This window comes from Maniola jurtina, chromosome 20, assembly GCF_905333055.1.
Source record: "Maniola jurtina chromosome 20, ilManJurt1.1, whole genome shotgun sequence".
NCBI lineage: Eukaryota > Metazoa > Arthropoda > Insecta > Lepidoptera > Nymphalidae > Maniola > Maniola jurtina.
The window spans coordinates 5878028-5903615 of NC_060048.1; the positions used below are offsets into that span (position 1 = coordinate 5878028).

The 25588-nt window shown below is 35.8% G+C and overlaps 1 non-coding gene across 1 annotated transcript; it reads left to right on the forward strand.

The window, feature by feature from the left end:
- Positions 1-869: 869 nt before the first annotated feature.
- On the forward strand, positions 870-951 carry Trnal-aag. Its single transcript has one exon. It is a non-coding gene; the product is annotated as a tRNA-Leu (tRNA).
- Positions 952-25588: the final 24637 nt, after the last annotated feature.

A 25588-nucleotide genomic window follows, 5' to 3' on the forward strand; every position in this document is an offset into this window, starting at 1 on the left:
TGATGTAAGTACCTACCTAGGTACCTAATGAAAGCAATATTACTAAGTACCTAGTTATTTATATCTACCTTGCTAACGGTAGTTTACTCAGTTGTTACTACTACTGACACAGAATAACAGACCTTGAACTTCTGGGACCAGATATTCCTTATTCTAGATGCAAGTTAGTCCGCAACTTTCCGCGGTTGAGATGGCAATCGGGGTATGAGGCGGGGGGACGCTCCGCACACCCGCACAGCCTCCGCGTTCCCTCCCCGATTGCCATTTCAGTCTGTCGCGTACTATTTACCTCTGTCCTGTACAAAATTTCATCAAAACCGGCTAAGCGGATGGGCCGTGATAAGCTAGCAGACGGGCACACTTTCAGATTTGTAATATCAGTTTGTTATGGATTTTAGTAGTGGTTAGGTAAGTAAGTATATTATACCTACCATCCTATGTGGGGGGTCGAAAACTGTTTTACACTGGTAAGCGAGTTCTCTCGGTTAAACATAATGTTGTACAAAATGTCACAGTTGGCACGTCGTAAAGTGACGACTTCGGCTTTCTATGAAATTGTAAACTCTTGCATCATTTCTTAGAAATCTGTCACACCGTTATTACAATTTTATTTGTTTCAAAAGTCTGTTACTAAGTAGACGCAAGTATTTTAAATACTAAGAGACGAATGAAAAGTTTATGAACTCTATATTTTAAATATTCATCAAACCAAAGTACTATTATCTCAATGATTGATTATTATACGTAAATACTTATGGATTTATTTTTAAAACATAATAAAAAAAAAAACAAGGTCATTTTAAAAAACCATGGTTAATAATTTAAATTGAAATAAAGAGTTATTAGTAATTTCGAGCAATTTCCCATCTGGTAGCGTGGCCGAGCGGTCTAAGGCGCTGGTTTAAGGCACCAGTCTCTTCGGAGGCGTGGGTTCGAATCCCACCGCTGCCATTAGTTTTTTTTTTAATTTTTTTACTATTATTCTATTAAAAATAATTAGAATTTATTTATACACAATCATTTTCTATTAAAAATATGCAATAATAATACAATTATCGATTTTTTTGTGGTAGTTATCAAATCATCAAAATCATCTTAAGCACTACAACGCAACCCACACTGCATAATAATACAAATTTAGCCAATAAGAACAATAGCAATTGAATTGTCGATGTCGCGCTAAATTCGCTGAAAGCGCAATAATAAATAAATAAATAAAAATATTTTTATACAATTAAATTACAAGTACTTTTGAATCGTCAAATGCATCAACCACTGGTGTCCAGAATGCCTTTCCTATCGAGAAGAACCACCAAGAAACACGATGGTTGCTCTTTTCAAAGGTTTGCTATTAGGGGTGGCTCTTTCAAAATCAATGTTTGCTATAGATGCAATATTATGCCATGTGTAAAAGTAAATAGTCCCGCACTTTTCTGGAGTGAGCTGCAGATGAAATCCATGTTTTTTATCATACCTAATTACATAATCTTCGATTGTATAAAATAATTTTTTCAGGACCATAATTTTAATAGATTTTTTAAACTTTGTGTAAAGGCAAGTCCAAAATTGATTGCTGAATTTTGTTATAAAAGATTATACCTACCAGCTACCCATTCCCACACAAATAACAATAAGTTTGGAGATCCTTAAAAAATAATCTATTTTGCTAAACGAATAACTGCAAGAATAAAATGGCAATAATGATGATAATAAATTGCCATTATGAAAAAGTCATCATCAACGACAGACAGGCGTAAGGCAATTAATCAACTCACTTTACCGAAATACCGGCGGTAGAAAGAATTCATCAAATTCATAATTCACAAGTAATTCAGTAACTACTCGTACATTGACGTAAACTAGGGTTGACAGCCATTACATTTTTGTAAGGCATGTCCTTGGTTTTATATGACTGCCCAAAAAAGGAGTGTAGATACCTAATGTTTTCAAGGTTCATGTAAGTAAGTATATTGTATGTGAGTTTCTCTATTCCACCATACCTTCTAAATACCTAAACCAAATTCAATGTAAGGGGTATTGTTAAAATCCCGAGTAACCTAGCGAATAATTAATTATATGGCGGATATGACGCGCCATTATCAAAATTGATAATTTTTACTTTTAATTTTGTTTTTTTTTTATAACGATCTGTACAAGAGGAATTTTCTTTGATCGCGCCCCATCTTATTCTCATTTCTATCTACCTAAGGACAAAACTCAATTTTGTTGACACTCTCTAGAAACAAACTGGGTATGTTTGTAGTTTGTCAGATTTCTGTAAGTAAAAATAATAGGTACCTATGCAGATTCAAATTTACTTGCATACAAAAAGATGTTCTTGTTTTTTATGCGTCTTCCAAATAGGAGAAGGTTCTCAATTCAGCACGTTTTTTATAGTTTGGATGTGGTAGCCCTATAAAGTCGTGTTAATCCGATTTCAATCCAATGGCTAGGTTAATTGATCTGATGTACATCAATCATTACAAATCCGAAGACTTTTAGGATTCTCTGTTTTGAAATTAAAAAATCCAAATAAGCATCTCGTCAACACTTCACTAATCACATACCTTAGTCAACCTGCTGTATGATTGTTTGAATAAGCTAACCTCAAAAAGTGCTAAGTAAATGGTTTTTGTAGGTTTTCTATGATTTTATCAAAGGGTTTTTTGCTATTTACTAAACACCCAAATTAAGCTCGTAAGCCTTTAAAAGGCAAACATTATCATATATTTTAGTGCTCGCCTATTAAGTATTTGTGTAAGTACCTATATTACTAATTATAATATTAACAGCTGTTTATCGTAGGTAATAACATACCTGAAAATGATATACTTACCTACACTCTTTCCAGTAGGTACACAATAATAAGTGACATACATACATACATAGGTATTCGCCTAGATCAATTCGTAAACTATACGTAAAGCAGTTAAAGATTGATCTCGCTCTATCAAGTGTAAATCTACGACTGGTAACGTCGAAAAAAAAAGATCTCTCAAAGTTACGGAACCTTCGTGGAGCGTGCAATAAACTTTTTAATTTGCGCGTCATTGATATCAGTACAACATCCCCGTGCGTTACACGCGAGGAGAGTAGAGACAGGTGCGGTGTCATTTATCCGAGACACGCGGACTCGATGGGTCTACTCGAACGAAACTCGACGCGAAATCTTCTCCCGTAACACGATAAAAAACTCGTAGTATGTAACACGAAAACAAAAAAAAATTATGTTCTATTTCCGAACGCCGCACGCGTCATTCTATTTTCGAACACAGATACAGATAACAAACTGAAACGCGTGTTTGTGTGTGGACTGAACTTTTTTGGTGAATTATAGATTAAAAATGATAATTTTAATGGCGATGAATTTAGAAATTTAAATTTTTGTGGTTTGCGCTTGGTGAAGTGAAGATAACTGTCGGTGAGTGAATTAATTACAATATTATAATAAGTGACTTACGTATACTTTTGCTTTTTACTTTTGTATTTTTTGTATAATAATGATACTTAAATTATCTTAAATATAATAATGATAAAAGTGTTGTGTTTCCGAACGCCCGCACGCAATATTCTATTTTTGAACCAATTTGAACAGAGAAAAAAAAATTATTTAGTAAAAATATTGTAATAACTACTCGTTAAACGTAGACCTAAGTTTTAATTCAATCAGACTTTTGGCTGCGATTTTTGTCTGCATAGATTTAGGTGCTGAGAAATCCTTTACGAATCTTTTATTTTCCCGATAAAAAGTATTAGTATAGGATTAACAAAAAACTGAAACCACGCGGGCAAAAGATATTTATTAATTATGTATTAGGAACAGAATTATTGTAGTAAAAATATTTAGCCAATAATAACATGTTTTTTTTCCGCACGTGAATGATTCCTAGTCTCTCTATCCAACTCTATATAATATCTACCTATCTATCTATTAATAGACGTTTAGAAAAAGTTTAATGCCTATTAACAGTACTACAATGCTACGCTGGAAATTAAATCGACGATAAATTAGGATTTCTTATTATTAATGGACTATCGATTTCGGGTCTAGATATCGGAATAATCTCTGCTAGAGATTAATAGTCTCTTTTCGACGTTGCCAAAATAGCTTGCTACGGCTGAAATCCAATTACTTAAGTATTTAAAAATATTTAAAATATTGCTATATTATGCTGATGGCTCAAATTAATGCATCGACGGAAAAGCAATTTTAAAAAGTCGAAGGATTTTTAATCTATGTGGTATAAACTATACTAGGTGATGACCGCGACTTCATCCACGTGGATTCAGATTTTTTTAAATCCCGTGAGAATTTTTAGATTTTCCGGGATAAAAAATAGCCTACGGGATGCAATGCAAAAGATCTCTAGGTGCTTTTAAAACTCCCGTGGGAACTCTTTGATTGTCCGGAAAATATGTAACCTGTATCTCCATTCCCAGCCAAATCGGTTCAGTCATTGTAGAGTGAAGGAGTAACAAACATCCAAACTTTCATATTTAAAATATTAGAAAGATACTAATACACAATAGTGTTAACTTATTTCATCCCATAGTTTCAAGACAAAATATGTTTTTTTTCCTTTTTGATATACTTGATACGAAACGGGGATTAACAAAAGTGCGCCGGTGAATTAATTATGGCATTAAAATTGGTTTTATTGAAATAAACAGTAACCGCACTTCAAATCAATAATATTTTGTCAAGTGCATCGTGTTATAAACGGTTCTTACCACTCGTAAGTGATAACTGGTATATATACCTATTCATTTAAAAAAAAAACCCGGCCAAGTTCGATTCGGATTCACGCACCGAAAGTTCCGTACCTAGTATAGATTGGTACGTGTAATTATATTATCTTCAACTGCAAATGTACTAAAACCAATTTGAATGTAATATAATATATAGGGACCTAAGTGCTTGACGGTTTTCGGATTTTTCCCTTTATGATATTGCTTCTTGTCCATGATTCTATGTTAACGAGAAGTACCTACCTGACTCATACTTAGGCATTAATTCCCTTGCGAGTATTAATGGCATAACTAAATGACCATATTAATTTATTGTGTAGTTTTAGAAACCTACGCTTTCTACAATGCCATGGAGCTGTATTGTTTGATATTAAGTATTTTAACTGGATACCTTTACGCGTCCCTTAGAAAAAGAGTCTTGACAGACAGACAGACAGACAGATGGACGGACGAAGTGATTTCATACAGTTCCGTTTTTCCTTTTAAAGTAGGGAATCCTAAAACATTAGAGTAGCTAAGTACCGTCGTATTTGTCTAATACAAAACAATCAAAGTGTATATTGTTGAAGTCATCAATTATCCCCACTTATTATTGAGAGCTCTCACTCGGTGGGAACGACCGGAACAATGACTTCGGAAGCGATCATGGGTATAAATTATTCTACAAAACAAATCATTAGCAAGTAAGTAAGTTTTTAGCCAGCGGAAAAAAGGGTTATGTACCCGAAGGGAGCCAACAGGACCATATTACTAGCCTCCGCTGTATGTCCGTATGTATGTCGTCAGCGGGCTGTATCTTGTGAACCATAATAAGTAGAGAGTTGAAATTTTCACAGAATGTACTCCTAGGTATATGTTTATTGACCTATAACAATAAATAATAAGAATTTCAAAATGGGCGCCATGAAAAAAAAATCTTGTATAATGGTACGTACGTATTTGAAAGCTTCATGTGCGAATCCAACTCGCACTTGACCGTTTTTAGGGTTCCGTACCTCAAAAGCAAAAACGGAACCCTTCACTTTGTTGACTGTCTATCCGTCTGTTTATGTGTCCGTCCGTCCGTCCGTCCGTCGTGTATGTCAAGAAAACCTATAGGGTACTTCCCGTTGACCTAGAATCATGAAATTTGGCAGGTAGGTAGGTCTTATAGCACAAGTAAAGGAATAAATCCGAAATCCATGTTTTTGTGGTTACATCATTTAAAAAAATGTGTTTAAATTTTTAAAATAAGATAACTATACAAAGTGGGGTATCATATTATGGAAGGGCTTTACCTATAAATTCTAAAACAGATTTTTATTTATTTTTATGCATTATAGCTTTTGATTTATCGTGCAAAATGTCGAAAAAATACAAGAGTACGGAATCCTCGGTGCGCGAGTCCGACTCGCACTTGGCCGGTTTTGGACTTGATTGAAGAGGCTTTCTCAAGGTTTGGAGACCCGAGACAAGACACGGGGCGGACCGCCATCTCCGCCCCAAAGCTTAGTCCGCCCCTGCGCTCACCACTGCGCCTCGGAGGCTGTACCTGTAGCATTCAAACTTCGAACACTAAATAAAATAATAATATTTCTAGAGATGAATGCATCGTAACAGTATAATAAAAGTTAATAAAGTTAAAGAATAGGTGCTTCTAAAAGTATACGAGCAATAAGCGTGCGTGTAAACACGTTTCGCCTTTGTTTTGGGAGTTTATTACCAGTTAATACTGTGTTTTGCTTTCTGAAATAGACGCTAATTCTTCAATTTTTTTTTTAACTTAGCCAAGTCCCCTGGGATTTAGATTCCCCTGTCCCCTCCAATTAATAGTAAAGCTTGTGCTAGGAGTAGGTACGACAAAAGTTCAACGGGTGATGGGGTTTGAACCGGCGACCTTTCGCAATGCAGTCTGTTCCTTTAACTCCGAGCTATCGAGGCTATGAACTCTATACAGTCTATTTTTCCTTATAATACCATTCTAAGACCCATCACGCACGATCAACTACCTAAGTAGTCGCCCGGCAACTCAGTCGACGGCGATCGTTAGAATCTGAAACCTATAGGAGTCGCCGTGTATATGCGCATGGCACACGGAGTCGCCGCAACTTCGTGCGCATAGACACGGCAACTTCCATATAAATTACAGATTCTACCGATCGCGGTCGACTGAGTTGCCGGGCAACTGAGTTGCCAGGCGACTAGTCGTTCTTGCGTAATGGGTCTAAAGCATTGAGCAAAGCGATCGGCTTTCGCGTTTCTTTGAGTGTTTTACGAATTATATGGAGTGGACGTCAGTGGACAATGATGATGATGATAGCTTAGAAAAGCTACAAAGTTGTACCTAGGCAGTTAGCAAAGCTAGATATTCTTCTGTAGACGCTAAGGCCTAGATGTTCAAGTGATAGCAGTCCGTGTACCCAAAGCCCCAAACGTAAGCGCAATGCCGTTTTGGTTAATTGGTACTCATAAGTACACACATTATTGATACAAACGGTGCCGCCTCCAGCAGGCGGTGCTTAAGCGACCAATGTGGCTAACTTAACGGTAGGTGATACAATCCCCACCACACCTCTGTGCGTAATACCTACCGATAGTTAGGATAAGCTTACCTTCTACGGATAAACAATAGACACCTTCGCAGGGCACCAAACGTAAACAGATGAAAAACTGCCCAAATTTTCTAGATCTTTTTAATCCCCTTAAGAAACAATTAGAGAATAGCCTCCTCATACATAAGCCTATCTACCATATTTAGCAATAATACCAATATAATAAAGCACCAACCAATAACCATTTAGAGAAAAACTAGACACCCTACCACTCCATTAAAAAGTTGTGAAATATCCGAACTTTTCTTTTCTAGTCATCTTCAGCCAGAGTCTAGGTACTTATTAATACATTTATTAAGAGTTTTAATTATAATCTAGGTTTTTCCATGTATTGAAATTTGAAACAAGAGTACTTCAACAAGGCTAAAACTCCTGCAAATGTAGAGAAAAATTTTCTATACAGAATCATCAGCCGTGTATGGGTTTGTTGTAATTAAAGAAAAAAGGTCACAAAAAATTAACATCCACAAAGGTAATATAGACTACAGGCCCATGTTTAAAAATGGGTGGTGACGTATACAGGACGATATAAGAGCATAAAATAATAAGTTTCAGCACTATGCCGTCACTTGTAAGCTGTCCAACAGAGTGCTGGTGAGAATTGAAAAGTGCAGGTAGAGTGAGTACATTTTGGTCATATATTTTTGTACGGCATTTTTACCATCGATAGATCCATGAAAAATAATAAGAAAGCGCGCAGTGCCGTAAAAAAATGGTGCGCCACAAAGTCAGTAAATGTTTTGATTTTCTGACAATTTCCGGGGTAAATTTGGTCATTTAATTCTGTACGGCACTAGTTTCATACTGTTTCAATACAGCCTCTAATCCATTATTCCGCAACGCCGTACAAAAATCATGCGACAAGGGGAAAAAATTGAGGGTAGCAACCCCCTCTCTTTCCGTGGTCCGGGGGGTGATTTGAAACAACATAAAATTAATTTATTTTGAAAGTGTTTTATGCATAGATAATATTTTTTTACATGCCGTACATTTTCGTTGGTCCAAAGGTTTGTAGGGGATGTGGATATTATATACACACCCGTTCACTTCAGTTAGACGGCATAGTGATTTTATCATATTATCAATTGTTCTCTTCAAAAATATGTTAATGCCGTACAGTATCAGATGGCCATAAAGTACTACCCTTAAAATGGTAGCGTCATTTTCATCAGCCTAAAAGATATGGTCTGCATTAAAATGTACGGCATAATTTTTTCCTAATTTATTTATCTTAATACTATTTAAAACAAGGGAAAAGCGTAGAAAATTGCTATATTTTATTAATCTATGAATATTTAAACTTTTGCAATAATTTGAAAAATTTCAGTTTTTGTATTTATCTATAATTTTTTTTAGAACAGTTTCTTTTGAACGGCAATACTATATAACAATAGTATTTTACACTATCATGTTAAAAAAAAAGTTGCCGTACAGAGTCAAATGATTTTACAGCTTTAAAAATTAAGTATACCATGAAATTAAGATAATTATTGATACACATTCAAATGAACACTAATTTTTTTACGGCATTATTTTTAATAGTACTTTTGAGTGCTAGATAATGTTTTGGAACCAAAGCCGTACTTTCTCAAATCACCCCCCGGACCACGGAAAGAGAGGGGGTTGCTACCCTCAATTTTTTCCCCTTGTCGCATGATTTTTGTACGGCGTTGCGGAATAATGGATTAGAGGCTGTATTGAAACAGTATGAAACTAGTGCCGTACAGAATTAAATGACCAAATTTACCCCGGAAATTGTCAGAAAATCAAAACATTTACTGACTTTGTGGCGCACCATTTTTTTACGGCACTGCGCGCTTTCTTATTATTTTTCATGGATCTATCGATGGTAAAAATGCCGTACAAAAATATATGACCAAAATGTACTCACTCTACCTGCACTTTTCAATTCTCACCAGCACTCTGTTGGACAGCTTACAAGTGACGGCATAGTGCTGAAACTTATTATTTTATGCTCTTATATCGTCCTGTATACGTCACCTGGTGGTTCATATGACCCACCCATTTTTAAACATGGGCCTGTAGTCTAATAGACATTATTCTCGTACGTAACCAGGGTTACTCAACAACCATAGCAGTAAAAAAGTGAATTTCAAATAACTCATTAGACTTGCAACAAAGGAATCAGTGAGTCAAGAAATTAAATGCGGGTGTGCGCTTGAAACGTCAGAAGAGCTATTTTAATTATCATAAAAATTAAAACGTATGAAGAGCACGCGCCGTTATTTTTGGTAACGTCTAGGATCTCGTTTACATATCGGCGATACGATCAACAAGTCGCAAAGCTGAGGTGGAAAATGTTATCCGAAGAACCGATAGATGTTGATATACCTACCAAAGTTGTTACCAAAGTGAATGTTACAATATCTATCCTGTCACGGAAAACGCAGCATTAGGAGACAACTAACCATCTCAAGTGAGGCTGGAAGTCATTAGACATCAGACCGTGTTCTATGGTGATCTACGCAAGAATAACTCATCGGTAGTTATCTAACTGTGAACGTTTATTAATTAAAACTCGTAGCGTAAAAAGTAACGATTAATATACGAAGCTGTGATAGCCTGGTGGTTAAGACGTCCGCCTTATAATCGGAGGTCCAGGGTTCGATCCCCGGATTACTTTTCGGAGTTATGTGCGTTTTAAGTAATTAAATATAAATTTTATTAAAGTATCATAGTTGCTTTAACGGCGAAGTAAAACATCGTGAGGAAACCGGCATGCCTGAAAGTTCTACATATTGTTCTTAAAGGTGTGTGAAGTCGTGGTAAACCATGGTCAAAACCCTTTTCATTCTGAGAGGAGAACCGTTCTCTGTAGTGAGCTGGCCATGGGTTGATCACGATGATGATGAATATACGATTACATCGATGTTTCGATTTGACTTTTTTAAATGAATACATAAATTCATTGTTATAGGTTTTATACCAAGATCTCTTTAAAACAAAAACACCGAAATATCATTTTATTATTCAAGTAATTACACATCAGACGTGATGCTCAATTTAGACATTGACTCAAGTCTCAGACAGTAAAAATGTAAATAACGTACCTTGTTTACTGTGGAATCGATAAAATTTAATGGCGATGGTAAAATTCGTTTTATTCATACTCATTTGTTGTGATCTAATTTAGACTGCAAATTTTGAAACATTTTTAATTAATGAAAATAATTTGCATAAGTTTTGGATATCAATAAATGTAACTGGGCCAATTGCAGTAAATACATAATATGTAGAGCTATTAACTTGGTAATTTAGCAATCAACAGAGGACTTTAAAAAACCCAAATTTTGTATACAAAATTTTAACGACTCTTTAATAAAGACACAAAATCATAAAATCACCTTATTTCGAGAAATCTATAAGAAACAATTTTATTGTCCAAGTTAAGCACTTTGCTGTCCTAAGCCGCCGCTACAGTCATTGAAAATTGATTCTACAGCTTATGGCTTAAGTTCCACTTTTAAATAATGAGATGTTTGCTATAGAAATGTAGACAGTCAAGCAGGGTTTTTAAGCTGAATTATTTTAAACATTTTACCGGGCTGGCTAATTTTTTCCGCAATAGATTAGCCTGGCTGTCCACGAGGACGTGATTTGTTCAGTAACTAAATAAGGCTAGCTCTAAGTTTTACTATCATATTTTCAGTTGAATTCGAAATTCGAATTCGCCAAAGATATGAGGGTGATGTCATTACAACGTATTCCGATGAAACACACATTGGTTACGAATTGTGCGTTCACCCACGAGCTAAAGTCGTCGAGATATCGTGTAAACGGGGCATGGTCAATTCGGTAACGGTAAGAGGAAAGCATAACGGGGGGATATAACACGCGATTCTGTAAGCTGTCCTCATGTAGACCACGATTGGTTGTCGTATACAGTTTACTGTTATTGCTGTAAAACTCATCTTTCTCTTACAATTTTCCTGCTATTTTGCATATCAAGGGCGGCATTTATGACTTTCATTATACTTCGGTGGTAAAAATTCCTTAGAACTAGATTATTACCGAACATATTTTAATGACACTATTTTTAACTCTATAAAAATGCCTATCACCATAATATTGTAAATGTGGAGGCCCCAGGAAAATGACATTAGGATACCTACTTGATGAATCGTAGTTTTGTCGGTCGATTAGTCAGATAGTGGACCTCGGGAAGCAAATTAAAAAACTGGCAGTCAGTGGGTACCTACTGGGTGGGTACTGCCGACAGAAGTGAACAACTACAAAATAACAGTTTTTTTTTGGATTTTGAAACTTAATTGTAATTAAGTATCAAAACTTAATAGTTCTTACTTTGTCAATTAAAACCATCGTTTACAGTTTTTTTTTTGTATTTTCAAACTTAATTGAAATTAAGTATCAAAAATTAATGTTTCTTAAATTAAAACCACTATCGTTTGTCGGCAGTACGGCGACTATTCACATTTGCATGATGTCGGTGACGCGATTTTGAAGTTTTACCCATCTCAAAATCGCCCAACGCGTTTAAATAAGTTTTCACTTCTCTAAACGGATAAGTATGTACCTAGTTACCTTTTTGATTATTTTGCTACCTACCTACCATGCAATATTATAAGACGAGTTCCCTTCCAATTACCAAGTATTTATTGGACAAACTCAAAACCATTCATACCGTTACGTTTCCCCTTTTCTAGATAAATGGTAGAAATGAAGTGTACAAAAACTCATTGATCTTTCCCATGAACCAGTAGGCAAGTAGTAGAGGCACAGAGGTACGTGATGTTGAGTGGAGATTGATTAGAATCTAAACACTAGTTATTAGCTACAGTTAAATCAATCGGTGCATTGAATAACAATGAATAAACTTAGAAAGCTGTTTTTTGCGATTTTTCTCAACTTGGTACGTAGTTTATGAAAAAGGTCAGACAGTCAATAAAATTATCTCGATGCACTCGTACCTAACACTTAATTAATTGATATCTACCGATCCCAAATACCTAGATAGGTTGCTATCACGTTTAACAGGGCTCTCTCCGTCACTCGTTTCATACAATCGTAGTTCCAATTTCTTTTGAATATTAAGCAACCAAAGTCCATGAAATTTTGTAGATATATTCTAGAAACTAATATCTATGTCTGTGGTTTTCCAGATTTCTGTTAAAATATTCGGTTTCAAAGTTACGCGGTCTTAAAAATCTTCATACAAATCTTTGAGCCCCTGTAATTTTAAAACTACATATTTTTAGAAAAATCTAAAACACCACAGACACAGATATTAGTTTCTAGAATATGTCTGCAAAATTTCATGGACTTTGGTTGCTTAATATTCAAATGAAATTGGAACTACGATTGTATGAAACGAGTGACGGAGAGAGCCCTGTTAATAATAGAAGTCCGTCTGGTAAGGACTCCGGACTGTCTAGTTTGAAGTCACAGTCATTTGCATAACTTGCATTTAATGTTTTACGGTATTTTACATATTCGTTTCATTTTTATTGACATTTCGTATTATAAATTTGATAAGATATTATAGCTAAAATACTAATTTTTTAGGTAAAGTCTCCCAAATTATTCAAATGAGGACGTAAATTCTAAATAAACAAAGTAAATTTTATAACAAGTGTAAATTAAAAATGTATAACACCCCCGACAAGTGAAGTTTATAGTACCTAGAAAAGAACTGATAACTTTCAAACGGCTGAACCGATTTTCTTGGATTATAGCTAAGAACACTCTCAAACAAGCCACCTTTCAAACAAAAAAACTAAATTAAAATCGGTTCATTAGTTTAGGAGCTACGATGCCACACAAAGTGAAGTTCTATCATAATTATACGAAGGCTTTGTCCGAAGAAATTAGCATGTTAACTACATGTAAACATGCTAATTCCGAGGACAAAGCATGAAGTAGGATTATAATAACTGTAATAGTATGATACTGTAACTATTTGTTTATAATATCTAAATCATATTATATATCCTATTTACCGAGTAAATTTTTTCACGAAATTAAAAAGTTTAACGACTTGTTTTTATATCTTTAAGTACTTAAATAAATTAAGTATTTTAGAAACTTGAGATTTTGTAATTTAGTTATTCTCCATTTAGTTATTCTTCTTGAGCCAAAAAAGGTTTTCAGACGTTCCTCTGAGTAAAGCTGGGTCTGTATACCTAGATACAATCTAAGACGTTCTGTTTTAATGTGTAGTAAAGTATAGACCTCCCTGGCGCAGTGATAAGCGCTATGGTCTTATTAGTGGTAGGTCCGGGGTTCGATTCCCGGCAGGGTTTGAAATTTTATAATTACTAAATCACTGGTCTGATCTGGTGGGAGGCTTCGGTCGTGGGTACTCTAGTTACCACCCTACCGGCAAAGCTGTACCGTCAAGCGATTTAGCGATGCCGTGTAGAAACCTAAGGGGTATGGATTTAATAAAAACTGCCGTACCCATTCCAGGTTAGCCCGCTTCCATCTTAGACTGCATCATCACTTACCACCAGCTGAGATTGCAGTCAAGGGCTAACTTGTATCTGAATAAAATAAAAACAAAAGCAGGGAAATGTAATATTATTTACCACCGCTGTGCTTCCACTACTTTCTAAAACAAATGGCCAATATGAATTCTACATACGCTGCGGACACGTAACATCCACTTGGTTTAGACAATATTTGTGGCAAGACAACTGTAACTAAAATATTTGTCTAAAACGTGTGTTTAACTGGCAACACTAATGTGCGATCACGTTCCAAGCTGGCAACACCGTGGAAAGTCGTAATCTCGGGTGCGCGCGCTATGCATAATTTGTTTTCCCCGGAAATGTTATTACATTGACAGTATAATATTAAAATGCGAAAGTGAGATTGGTGAGATTGCATGTCTATCTGATCTTTATATTCGTCGAGAAAAAATGGTTCTTATTTATTCAATACGCAAAGAAAGAATAAAAAGCGATGGATTTGAAATACATCTATCTATCTATCTTTATTTTATTTGTTACTCTGTCTATCTTCCATCTATCTATCTAATATCTATCCGTTACTTCTTAATAGCAGAGACAGCTTGTAACCTGGAAACGGACATAGGCTTCTTTTTATTCCGGAGACTAAAAAAAGTTTCCACGAGATGTTCAAAGACCCATCAGTTGTACCGATTTTGACGAATTTCGGTACAGAGATATCTTGCACCCCGGAGCCGGGCACATACACTATACTTTTTATTCTGAAACTAGAAAGAGAGGCGTGCACGAAATTGGTTAATCATATGATACCTACCCCACTTGGTATAGTTTTCTTACTTTGAAAATTTAAACACATTTTTTTTAAATGATGGAACCATAAGAAGATGGATTCCTTTACTTGTGCCATAAGACCTACCTACCTGCCTTTCATGATTCTAGGTCAACGGGGAGTACTCTATAGGTATTCTTGACAAACAAGACGAACAGACAGACGGACGGATGAATGGACAGACAGACAGACAACAAAATATCATTCCTATAAGGGTTCCGTTTTTCCTTTTGTGGTACGGAACTCTAAAAAATTCGCTGTTCCTTTCCATTCTCGTCAATTTGTCTACAGTACGCCACGTTTTGCTCAAGATATTTGCGGGTACTGAGAAGTAGTCCGCGGATATAGCCGAAATAAACTGGTAGATAAACGCGTAGGTATGCATAGAAAGATATAAAATTACATAAATCAAGTACCTCCCGCACTTTACCGCAACAAAGTGATTTAAAATTCAAAAGTAAAAGTGTTTAAATCAAAATAAAATGCATAAATCGCATGCGAATGTGAAAATTTTAATTGCGAAACCCGTAACTGGGAGGTAGTACCTACCGAGTGATACCATCTAAATTCTAATAGGACATTACTTACTTTGATTTATTATTTACGTAAGGGTGCTAATTTCTGAAGCCAAAACTATTTATGAAGGTATCAAAAGGTATAATATAAATAAAAGACTGACGTACACCTTGCTGCTACATAATATTATTATCACCAAGTCATTGATCTAGATTCTAGAAGTTTAAGATTTTGTATCTAGGCAGGTTTTCTTTAACCACAAGAAAGGGTTTTGAGAAATTTCAACGAGATTTTGAAAAACCAACGAAACAAAGTCATAGAAAAAGCTAGTCAAAATTTCTATAAGGTATTAGTTAATTCCTATTTCATTATTAATAGGTTGGCTCATCCCCTATTAGGCGACATCAAAACGGGCGCTAGGGATCCATTGGATTCAAGCGGCGGAAGATCATGGTATGTGGAAGACCCTACAAGAGACCTATGCTCAGAGCTGTTAGATATTTGTCGGTTGAAGACAATATGGCTAATTCCGTTGTACACAAATATCTTAACCAAAAAAATTTTGCTATCCCTTTCATACTGATGCCTGCGGAAAAGGATAGCACTGCATTTCAATTTAGTTTATTTAAAAGGTTATGTACTCGAGAATTAGCCACATTGACAACTTTTTCAAAGTTGAGCAAACCGCCAGTTATCACACTGTTATTTGCTACAGAGGTAATATTTATGATTAGATGAATTTATGGCATTCTTGTCGCTTTGCATTTTATAGCTAACTAGAGGATGCCCGTGACTTCGTCCGCGTAGATTTAGGTTCTTAAAGTTCCCGTGGGAACTGTTTGATTTTCCGGGATAAAAAGTTGCCTATGTCAATTACAGAGACGCAAGCTACCTCGGTACCAAATCTCATACAAATCGGTTAAGCGGATGGGTTTTTGGGAATCCCGTGGGAACTCTTTGATTTTCCGGGATAAAAAGTAGCCTATGTTCGTCCCCGGGATACAAGCTAACCCTGTACCTCGTCAGAATCGGTTAAACTGTTGGGCTGTGAAAAGGTAGCAGACAGACAGACAGACACATTTATAATATTAGTATGGATAGTGAGAGACTTTCAGCTAAAAAATGATTCCGATATTTACGATGAAGTCAAGTTACGGCCGTTCCGCCGTGCCATCCGTGTTAACTCCGCCGATTCTACTGAGAAATGTGGCAATAAACTCAGGATATAGCAGCTGAGACAATGGATAGTCATTAATCAGATAAAAGACAATTATTAGCAAAGAACAATTAGTAAGCAATAAACAATTTTATTTTATGTCATAAAGTGAGAGTTCAAAAGGAACCTTTACTAATTGATTCTGACTTTGCACGGACTTTTCCATTTCTATGCCAGGTTAACTCTGCCACGCACCTGCAAATTGTGGAACCAGCTTCCATCGCACCAATACTACGATATAGGGGTATTCAAGGGATAAAAAAATCCTTAAAAGCCAAGTAACCTGATCTCTTTTGCCTGCTATTTATATAAACAAAATTCTAGCAGTGTTAAAAACATATCAATTTTAGAAATGTTAATTTGATGACGGGATTTTACGCGCTCTGTAGATTCGGATCCATTTTTTGTTCCAATGCAAATACAATCTTGAAAATCAATCGAAAGATCTCCAATGCAAACGATGTTTAATACTAATAGGTAAGTGGTGGCTAATAAAGATCCGGTGCATTGAACCTATTATTTAGTTTTGAGGTGTAATGCCAATAAATATATTGGTGACATCATTTTTGGCCAGTGTCTCGGCTATCAATGTGAATATGTAAGATTAGGGTGACCATTTTATAGTCCCTAGAGTTTGAAGTTAGATAACTTATACTTAAGTTTCATTGACAAATATCTGATTATATCAGCCTATTAGCACCTAAGTAGTCATCAATATTATCAACATGTTCCTTAGTAAGTAGGTACCTACTGTTTGGAAGATCTGTTGCCATTTGTTTCCTTTGCAGATGTTCAGTTCCTTTCTCTGCTTCATCATAAAATATCCTGCAATAACTAGGATGGCCAATATTGTCATTCTGTTGGTTATTTCTCCAATATGGAATGTTTTTCAACACATGAAACTTCTGTTGCTATTATTATTAGGTATTTGATTATCAAATTTTAGGTAATACTAAACTTGTATTTAGCGTTGGATTAAAATAAATCTTTTCCGTGGTTAGACCCTTACATCCAAAGAGTCTTTACAATTAATGTTATGTTAATACATCTTCATGAAATCCGTAGGAATATATCGCCAATATAGCTAATTCTATCAAAGATGAAGATATCCGTAACTAATTCTTTATCGTGAATCTAAAATGGTGACTCTAGTTCTAAATGGATTTCGAATTCGCCACACTGTGCATACCAAAGGGTAGGGACATGTTAGCTAATCGGTTCATTCGTGATCTGAATTGATATGATCGCATTTAGAAATGTAGATTGCTAAACGTCCCTAACTTGCATATAAGTTAGACATATTGTGTAGTGTTTTGTTATTCGTATTGAAATAAGATTTTTACTTTCTTTATTGTGGTCTTCAAAATCGGAGCGGGAAGTCTGTGTGCCTATACCTATAGATATATTTATTTATTTATTGTATTAACATAATTCTTACAACTAGTTAAATTATATTCTTAGCGCCCTTAAGTCTTGGCGACTTGTCTTGCCTGAGAACCTGTATGCCTGAGAGTTCTCAATAACGTTCTCAAAGGTGTACCTAAAGTCTGCTAACCCGTATTGGGCTAGCGTGTAGGCTATGACCTAGCAGCACCCTTCTTATTCTAAAGGGAGATCCAGTAAAGGGCCGGATGGGTTGAGAAAGTAGTTATGATGATTGTAGTCTTGGTTAAACTTGACTACTCCTTTTTCTTTTATCTCAACTGATACTTTGATGATATGATGCATCTTTTGAGTTTATGCATGTTCATGTATATTTAAATGTTTCATCCATACCTAATAGTCAATACGATTTTCGAAAGTTATATCGCTAAAATTATTAAACCAATGCTAATTTTAACCCCCGACCCAAAAAGAGGGGTGTTATAAGTTTGACGTGTGTATCTGTGTATCTGTCTGTGGCATCGTAGCTCCTAAACTAATGAACCGATTTTAATTTAGTTATTTTGTTTGGAAGGTGGCTTGATCGAGAGTGTTTTTAGCTATAATCCAAGAAATCGGTTCGGCCGTTTGAAAGTTATCAGCTCTTCTCTAGTTACAGTAACCTTCACTTGTCGGAGGTGTTATAAATTTTTAATTTACACTTGTGAAATTAATTTCCTAAATCAAGCCAGTCTGTTATCAAATCGGATCGGAAACTTTTTGAAAGTAGATAAATATTCTCTAAGGTGCCCCAAAAAAAACGTCAACATGTCTATTTTGTAGTATGTAGAAAAGTCTTCAAATTGCCTAAAATAAGCTGACAAGTTCTGTTGAAATGCCGTTTGTTGCTTGTAAATCTAGTAAACTACACTTGTTCCAAACGCTGTTGAAATGTTTAGAACAAGCGATGCACGTAATAAACTAAATAAATCAATCACTCAATTTATTGCATGGTACCCGGTGATGGTATTTAACGTTTTGTTTCAAGGTATAGGTATGGTATGTATCCGTAGCAGTAGGTCCCTACCTACAAATCGTAATTATGTTGCTTAGATATTTTAAGTACATTTCAGAATATAATTATAACTATGACGGTATATCAATGAATTTATATACCTACTACAATAGTTTAAAATCTAAGCTCTTTTCAGACTACGCTATAATATAATAGCATATAGCATATAGTTCATAGCTCAACAATATCGCGCACCATACCTACATTTACATTTACATTACAGTGAAGTGTGAACGTGTCCATAATAATATATGGTGCGCGATATTGTTGTGCTATGAACTATATGCTATATGCTATTATATTATAGCGTAGTCTGAAAAGAGCTTTATGCTTTTCACAACACCCACTTCATTGTTTTTATATTCGTATTGTCATAACGGAACATGAATTTAGTCAGATTTTATAAACTTTACCTATAGGTTTCTTTAGTCCAAACTCTTCTTGAATACCTATTCAATATTCATATTATAATTTCAGAAGAGATAACTCCTAAAGTTTTATCTACTCCAGTCTCAAAATCTACTTTTGAAAATAAGTGAATTGAACCTATATAAATAAAAACAATTAATCTACTCTAGCATTTGTGAATTAACAGGGCTCTCTCCGTCACTCACAAATTGGAACTACGTTTGTATGAAGCGAGTGACGGAGAGACCCCTCTTAATTAACATTGACACGACTATCATAAAATTACTATTATCAATAGTCTTCGGAGGAGGTCCCTGTTGTCATGTTGTATAATTATGCATATCGAGAGTATTATGGAATTCTTGTTTAACCTAACTTATCAGCCACTGACTTGGGCCAATTAAGATATTATTATATCCAAGTTACGTTCCCTTATAAAGTAGAAGCAAGGAAGTAATGTTATCGCTATACACGAGTTGTAATTGCGTAGAAACAAGGTAGTTCGTTGTTGTCTCAAGCGATTGATGTCCACTGCTGGACCAAGTCTGGAAGAATATCTACAAAACACGATCTTGTGTCCATAATCCATAGTCCAGTAGGTCCAGTAGTTTGATGTCGTCTGTCCACCTTGTGCAAGCGGGTCTTCCAACGCTGTGCTTTCTAGTGCAAGGCCACCATTTTAGCACCTTGGAACTACAACGTTTATTGGTTTCCCGAACTATGTGCCTCGCCCATTGCCACTTAACTTAGATACTCGTTTAGCTATGTCGGCTACTCTGGCTCTCCTACGGATCTCCTCATTTCTGATTTGATCACGTAGCGAAACTCCATACATAGCTCTCGCCAACGCCCGCTGAGTGACTCTAAGCTTTCTAACTTGTATTAGTCTCTGTTCATCTCTCGCATCCATATGCCACCACTAGCAACATTGTTCGAAGACTTTGGTCTTCAAGCACAGTGGACTTTTTGACTAGAAAATATCTCGAAGCTTCCCGAAAGCTGCCCAGCCGAATTGGATAAATCATCATGAATATTTTAATACCTCGCTCTTAGGCAGGCTTATGGATGACGGTAACACAAAACTGCGTTTTAACAAGCAGAATTTGCGACAAGCGTCTTATTTACAGGCCAAGTAGTTAGCGGTTTAGTCTAAATGAAACATTACAGTTGTTACCATGTCAAATTCAAGCCTGCGGTTTGTCGTGGATAAAGTTTAGCGTCGCAGACTAGGTGCCGTGGGATCTTCGTCAAGTTAACGAGGTTCTAAATTTAAATTATAATTATGTTGTGACCATGCGGTGACCAATGTGGTTTTTCGCATCTCACAAGTTGTAGGAAAGATGACTCGGGATTCAGAGCTGAGAGAAGATAAGTTTTTTAGGCTGATCGGGGTTATGCATTTATTTTTGATTAATTTAATAAAATATTCTTCTAAGTTGACCTATATCACATTACTATTTTCTATCTACGAGGTGACGTTGCAGTTAAGCGCTTAGGATGCGTTTCCACTGAAGCGGAGTGGAGCGGACACGTGTGTTTTCGACCAATCAGGTTATTGTTGGCTTTGCTCGGCGAAATCCTTTTTATTCCCTATCCCGTGGGCTTTTCGACAAATCTGACCTTGTGCCTTGTCTATATTATAAAGAGAACCTTTTTGCGAAATTTCAGCATTCGAGATTAGGCGGACTGGGCATTGATGACTATTCAGATTCAGGACTTTCCTTATAATATAATATTTAGATGAAGTGTTGATTTCAACAAGCCATCTCTTCAATAATTCTGATTAGTTGAAAACACGCCTCCGCTCCGATCCACTACGATTTCGTGAACCGCACTCTTACAATGTCATCGAATACAAAAATTATGCAACTTGAATTAAATAAGCACACTGAAGTGCACCCTCGAGCTTGATTTCTTACATTGTTTCAACTATAAAAACTACAGATACTAACAAAGTTCCGCTTCAGGAAATCGAACAACTTGATATTAATAAAAATCAATTCTGCAACAAAATAAAAAAGCGGTCAAGTGCGAGTCGGACTCGTATACGAAAGGTTCTGTATCTTCATACAAGATATTTTAATATTTTTATGTGCAACACAGCAAGTTAATGACACCAGCGCCATCTATATGTGATTTGGTAAATCAATTTTGTCGTGAACGCATTTTAATTTTTTTTTTGTTATATTACCACAAATTCTCTGTTTTCAGATTTATTCCTTTACATGTGCTATAAGATTCACCTACCTACCAAATTTCATGATTCTAAGTCAACGGGAGTTACCCTAGATAGGTTTTCTTCACAGACACGACGGACGGACAGACAGACAGACAAACGAAGTGATCCTATAAGGGTTCCCTTTTTCCTTTTGAGATACAGAACCCTATAAACTCAGGAAGATATTTCCAAGAGCAGAAGTACCTCCTTGGGCAGTTAAGTAATACGCTCCAGCGCCGCCCATCCTACCATATCGCACTGCCTAATGCCTCATAACCACTCAACACAAAATATTATTCAAACGAAAATCACCCTTAACTCATTTAAATAGAGTCTGTAATAGTTTCATATTTTAAACTCTCAACGATGCCCTCATAATAATTGCTTCTTAAGTGAATGAACTAAACAATGAGCATGCGTTATTTTTGTACTAAACTCATATAAAATTCATAAATCATAACGGGTTTTTTTGCTTTATTATTTGTAATAAGGAAGCCAGGCAAGTACTTAAGCTTTTGATAACAGAAAATGTTTCAATTGTCTCACATAAGTACACAAAATAATCTCCAAGCATAAAAAAAAATAATTATAAAGGTAGTTTCTGAAGTTTAGAAAGTTTTGTTTGTTTTTGCAGATTGTGCTATAAGACCTACCTACCTGCCAAATTTCATGATTCTAGGTCAACGGGAAGTACCCTATAGGTTTCTTGACAGACACGACGGACGGACGGACAGACAGACAGACAGACAGACAACAAAGTGATCCTATAAGGGTTCCGTTTTTCCTTTTGAGGTACGGAACCCTAAAAATCGCGAGAAAGCGGTAAGCGTCCGTAATATTTGCTTCAAGATGTCTTGAAGGCCTACTTTGTGGCCCAGAAGGCCTAACTAAACGTACAGTCAACAAAATCTGCTATTCCGAGATTCATGGTACTGCGATCGATCATTACTGTTGCCATTTGCCAGTGCCAGCTTTATCAATGGTGCTGAGGGTAATACAATATGCAGTCCACTCTACTATTGCTGCAATTATTTAACAGGGCTCTCTCCGTCACTCGCTTCATACAATCGTAGTTCCAATTTCATTTGAATATTAAGCAACCAAAGTCCATGAAATTTTGCAGACATATTCTAGAAACTAATATCTGTGTCTGTGGTGTTTTAGATTTTTCTAAAAATATGTAGTTTTTAAATTACAGGGCTCAAAGATTTTTATGTAAATTTTTAAGACCGCGTAACTTTGAAACCGAATATTTTACAGAAATCTGGAAAACCACAGATATAGATATTAGTTTCTAGAACATGTCTGCAAAATTTCATGGACTTTGGTTGCTTAATATTCAAATGAAATTGGAACTACGTTTGTATGAAGCGAGTAACGGAGAGACCCCTCTTAACTCGTCTTACGTTTATTTAGGTACATTGTGCATTTCTTACAACATAATAATTACTCCTATATCGAAATATGCATACGTCAAAGCAGTAGTAAATCAAATGTACGATTCACACCTGACGGAGCGCGTCGGTTGCGTTGACCGAAACGCAGTTTACTGTCCTAATAACGTGAATCGAAATGTTTTGTTGGTTTTTAATTGTAATTACCTTTATTTGATTTATGAGTACGTGTCAGTTGCTCGCCACGGCTCGTTCGTTCAAATGTAACCGAATACGTATATTCAGCGATGCGTAATGGAAAATTAGTTAGAACATTTTCAGATAGAAGGATTAGAAGTCCACCGAAGCTGTGATAGCCTAGTGGTTAGAACGTCCGCCTCCTGATCGGAGGTCGGGGGTTCGATCCCGGGCACGCACCACTAACTTTCAGTTATGTGCGTTTTAGGCAATTAAATATCACTTGCTTTAACGGTGAAGGAAAACATCGTGCGGAAACCTGCATGCCTGAGAGTTCTCCATTTTCTCACAGGTGTGTAAAGTCTGCCAATCCGCATTGGGCCAGCCTGGCAGACTATGGCCTAAACCCTTCTCATTCTGAGAGGAAACCCGTACTCAGTAGTGGGGCGGAAATGGGTTGTTCATGATGATGATGATGATGATGAAGTCCACTGAAACATAGGTGAACTTCTATTGTGTTGCATTTTGGCCTGAGCCCTTATTGTAAGGTTTCAAGTCTTGCAACTATTCAAATTTGTAACGAGATATCAAATATTTTCCGCTATCCGAAATGTGTTTCGTCTATCGGCCAATAATATAATTAATCAATCTATCCATAGATTATACATTGATAAGTTACTTATAAATTAAAAGACCATTTTTGACAAATAACAACGTTGTTAACGTTGTTAAATAATAAATAATAAATTAATCTACTTACAGATAGGATTCGTTTACTTTAAACTGATCTTTAATATGTAACAGTCAAACAATTAAAAGAAATCGCTGTAAAAAAGTGCCTACTATCCCTTCTAGGTAGAGCGTTCCATCCGTAGCTTGAAACTTCACTTGCCATCAAGTGAGATTGTTTATTGAGATTACTAAGATCTCCTAATCGTAATTTGGCATCCATTAAAAAATCTCGGTTCTGTGTTTTGCAGTATTACAAGAATACTTTTTTTTGGTTCACAGAACGCACTTTGCCGGATTATTTAATAAGCGCGTCTTTATTATATTAACGCGTTTTTAGGGTTCCGTACTTCAAAAGGAAAAACGGAACCCTTATAGGATCACTTTGTTGTCTGTCTGTCTGTCCGTATGTCCGTCCGTCCGTCCGTCCGTCCCGTCTGTCAAGAAACCTATAGGGTACTTCCCGTTGACCTAGAATCATGAAATTTGGTAGGTAGGTCTTATAGCACAAGTATACAGGAATAAATCTGAAAACCGCGAATTTATGGTTACATCATTAAAAAAAAATTAAAATGTATTTCAATTTTCAAGTGGGGTATCATATGAAAGGGCTTTACCTGTACATTCTAAAACAGATTTTTATTTATTTTTATGCATAATTGTTTTTGATTTATCGTGCAAAATGTTGGAAAAATACCCCAATACGGAACCCTCAGTGCGCGAGTCTGACTCGCACTTGGCCGGGTTTTTATAATAATTATATCCACAAAGCTCGGATTTACTTTTGCGTGCCGCACCGTCTTGTGTGAGTGGTATCTACATGATGAAAAAATAAAAACATGAGACCCGAATTTGAATTCGTAATCCGTATTGTAAACACACGTACCGAGTGAGTCTGCCAAGATCATCATAATATAAAATATCGTATAACAATATTTACTCTACGAATTTATCATAAGTAATAGCTCCCTGACTCTATAGAATAACATACCTTTTTGAGAAAAAAAAAACTTGAAAAGGAACAGAACATGTTTATGTTTATACAAATTGGTTATCTGTGTCTGCGTTGGCGTCTTTCTTTATACAACATCCATTCTTTTTTTTTAACTAGTTCTACTACACTGTAGTATTAGTATTCATTTGTGCTTCTGTTACTGTATTTGTAAAACTGTTATAACCAGTTTTGATTTGAAAAAAAAATCACTCTCGGAATAAGGAATATTTTGTCCATTATGTAGGCACTACGATACGATACGATATGAACCAGACAGACATTATGTATACATATTTTACACGTAAACAAATTGTTTATTTATAGGCACTCTTAGTCTCCTCGTGGTTTAGTAGGTGGTCGTAGAATGCTAAGTAATTTATTTGTTAACTCTTTTTCATTAGTGAATCTTTTCTATGCTCAATTGAAATTATTATGTTAACTTGTATTTTTTTTTTCAGAGCGTCGACAACTAAAATCCGCAATGATTTCATAAGGTAAGAACTGTTTTATTCTTCATTTTGCAGTCCGGTCCAGTCTCATAATCGTAAAATAAACCATTAGATAGTGCTATCTAAGTATATTTCAGATATTGCGGCTAAGCATCTTCCTTCTTGGCGGAATACATACCTACGATCGAGTAGATAGGTCCTTTTCTATTGGCGTAAGTTCATTAGCCAAGATATTTAATGTAAAAAGCGGATACATATCATAATTGTTGCGATGATTTTGAAGAGACGCGAACCTGGGAGTCTCAATTCATTCATTTATAGTAGTTTGAATTATTACTTTCATTCTCAAGCCTAGTGCCTAAGTTGTCAAGATCGTACCCAGTGTAAGACCCAGTATCTACCTAAGTGGAGAGGAGTGGAGAGTGCAGTCAA